Consider the following 3,923-nt stretch of genomic DNA (forward strand, 5'->3'; position numbering starts at 1 on the left):
AAGCACCAAATCTGAAAATTTTGCTCAATTAGCATTAAGCTTAGAAATGGTATTGGCAACCAATACCAACAAGTTTTAAATACAAAATGTGGTATGTTTGGGGTGTTAAAACCAATACACCTATTTTCTATCCAAAAGTCAACATTTTTGTTGACCAATGAGGTGAATAGTGACACCAAAACCAAAAATTGGCAATTTTGCCAAAATGACCTAAACTTTGAGAAAGTGACCAAAACCAACAAGTTTTGAATACAAAATGTGGTATGTTGGGAGTACTAAAACCAATGTACCTATTGTTTATGCAAAAGTCAACATTTTAGTTGACTAATGAAATGAATAGTGACATGAAAACTTGAAATTCAAAAATTGTGAAACTTAAAAGTGCAAAATGCCCTAGTAGGCCTAATGTGATTGGTTTGGATAGGTTGGCATGCCAATAGGGTATTGTTTTAGCAGTACTGCGAAAGGCTTTATGCCTGTATTCATGGCTTTTATGCCCGTATGCATGGCTTTTATGCCCGATTATGTGATATCATGGCTTTTTAGCCATACTGACTGCATACATGGTTGACGTTCTGCGTCCCATGGTATGACGGCCCGAGGCACCGCGGTGTCCAGTGCCAACGACCCGTTATCCAGTCCAGTCGTCCAGTATAGGTTACTTGGGCATGGAAAAGTATAACTGTGATTGAACTGATTATTAAAGAAAATACGAAAATTAAGTATCAGGAATGATTACAAAAATACAAAGAAGCTCAAGATCATGAAGAAAATAATTAACGAAATGCATGAAGAACTTAATATCATAAAACATGATTAGCCCTCGACTAAACAATAAGTTGGTAATTATTTATTTCTTATGAACACAATAGCAAGGAAATTATTATTTTTATTTGCATATTATATTTTCTTGTATTATTGGCACCACTAAGCTTTATGCTTAGCGCGTCGCTTTTGCAACGCGTAGGTCAAGATTTGGATAGAGGGCCCAGAGACCACGATTCGGTAAAGGCGGTTCACGATTCGCATAGTGTCCGTGTCACCTCAACTTCTGCAGTGCATTGGTAGGACACTAGGTGTCATTTTGGCATTCTGTAATAAATTTTGATTTTCTCATATGTAATGAAACTTATGTAATGTATTTTGATTTTCATGTAAATAATGCAAATTTGTGTTTGTAAATGGAAAAGTGAATATTGATCTGTGATTGTTACATGACTATCAAATGAGATGAATGATTGAAAATTGAAATTGAGAAATGAATGGTTGACAAATGTTGAGATGATGATTATTGGAGTTTGAGAGTAATTGAATACGAATATATGAATATTGGAAGTGTTTTTCACAGGTTCCGAAGAACTGTTTTCTCCATTTTTAGCCGGTACTCCGCCGGACTTTAAAATTTTCGGAACCTCAAATAAATTACAATTTCAATAAATGAATTATAATTCACAAGTTATATTCCAAAGGAAGAATAAAAATGAATTAAGATAAAATAGAGTGCTCGGCACACTGAGTGGCATAACTTGCTCGGTTACACTGTAGTCGGGTAAGGGGTGTCACAGCACACATCAAACTTCCAATAACCGAAGCATATAGAATCCTAGCCATTTTATCTCTTTCTTCAGGTGTCTTTGGAGACATCTCTTCAGAAAGGTGGATACCATGTCTCACTAGTAACAATATTCTCTTGGAATCAAGCATGTTAAACCTCTTTAACACCTTTTTAAGTATAGACTTTAGGATAAACCAATTATTCTTTTCGCTCTATCTCTATAGATATGAATTCCAAGAATATAGGTTGTCTCCCCTAAGTCTTTCATGGAAAATGTATTTGACAACCATACCTTTACAGCTGTCAACATACCTATGTCATTACCCATCAACAAAATGTCATCCACATATAAGACAAGGAAAGTGATAGCACTATCACTAACCTTCTTATACACACATGGCTCATCCTTATTTTTGATAAAACCAAATGACTTAATGGCTTCATCGAAATGGATGTTCCAACTCCTCAAAGCTTGTTTTAACCCATAAATGGATTGCTTTAGCTTGTATACCTTGGAACCATCTTGGGATTCAAAACCCTAGGTTGTTCCATGAAAATGTTTTCTTCAATGTATCCATTGAGAAAAGCTGTTTTGACATCCATCTGCCAAATCTCATAATCATAGTATGCAGCTATTGCTAATAGAATCCTAATTGATTTAAGCATGGCAACAGGCGAGAAAGTCTCCTCATAGTCGATTCCTTGCTTTTGGCGAAACCCTTTCGCTACTAGCCTTGCTTTATAGGTCTCTACCTTTCCATCAGAACCAATTTTCTTCTTAAAAATCCATTTATTCCCTATAGGTATAATACCTTCAGGCGGGTCAACAAGATCCCAAACTTGATTCTTATACATGGAATCAATTTCGAATTTTATAGCATCAATCCATTTTGAAGAGTCTATATCTGATATAGCTTCTTCATAGGTAAGTGGATCATCTCCATGATCTACTTCTTCATAAGTAAACAACTCTTGTTCATCTTCATGAAGGAAACCATATCTCACTGGTGGGTGAGATATCCTGGTTGATCTGCTAGGAATTACTGTAGATGTTTCATCAATAGGTGTAGGTTGACTAGATGGATCTATATCCATTTGATCTGTTGGTTGGTCAGAATTCTCCAATTCTAATTCTATTTGCCTTCCTTTGCTTCCTTCTTGAATAAACTGTTGTTCAAGAAAAGTGGCATCTCTGCTTACCACAACCTTTTGTGATGTAGGCAAATAAAAATATTATCCAAAACTCTCTTTTAAATATCCAACAAATTGACCCTTTTCTGATCTGTTTTCTAATCCAAAACTCTCTTTTAAATATCCAACAAATTGACCCTTTTCTAATCTGTTTTCCAATTTATCAGTGTTAAGCTTTTTGATATAAGCTAGACAACCCCAAATCTTAACATGCTTAAGACTTGGTTCTTTTCCATGCCATATCTCATAAGGTGTGGAAGAAACTGATTTTGATAAAATCCTATTCAGAATATGCAAAGCTGATTCTAATGCAAATCCCCAAAAGGAGATTGGCATATCAGTATAGCTCATTATACAACGTACCATATCTAATAGGGTATGATTTCTCCTTTCAGATATGTCATTCAACTGTGGCGTTCTTGGAGGAGTCAGCCGGGAAACAATGCCATGCTCTTTCAAGTATTCATCAAATTCAGTACTCAAGTATTCACCTCCACGATCTGATCAAAGAGCTTTAATACTTTTTCCTGTTTGATTTTCTACTTCAGATTTAAATTCTTTGAACTTTTCAAAGGATTCATGTTTGTATTTCATCAAATACAAATACTTAAACCTTAATTTATCATCAGTAAAGGTAATAAAGTAATGAAAATCACCTCTAGCCATTTTCTTAAATGGACCGCATACATCACTATATATTAGCTCTAAAATATTTTTAGCTCTTAGTCCTTGTCCAACAAAGGGTGATCTAGTCATTTTGACTTGAAGGCAGGATTCACAAGTTGGAGTAGGTTCAGAACCCAATGAGGATAAAATTCTCATTTTCTCTAGTTTTGCAATCCTATCTTCTGCAACATGACCTAACCTTAAGTGCCAAATATATTGTGAACTTGAGTTGATTTTCATCATGGCATTACATTCATTTAGATCGCTTGCATTCAATTTATGTTTATCATTATTATCCAAATAATAAAGACCATTATGCATATAACTCAAGCCAACATATTTATTTCCAAAATAAATATTGCAAACATCATTTGTGAAATGAAATTCATAGCCATTTCTAGTCAAACTAGATATAGAAATGATGTTCTTAAAAGCATCAGGTACATATAAAATATTATTCAAACACAAAACATGTCTAGACATGTAAAAAGATTTAGATCCTATGGCTAAA

This window comes from Hevea brasiliensis, unplaced genomic scaffold, assembly GCF_030052815.1.
Source record: "Hevea brasiliensis isolate MT/VB/25A 57/8 unplaced genomic scaffold, ASM3005281v1 Scaf202, whole genome shotgun sequence".
NCBI lineage: Eukaryota > Viridiplantae > Streptophyta > Magnoliopsida > Malpighiales > Euphorbiaceae > Hevea > Hevea brasiliensis.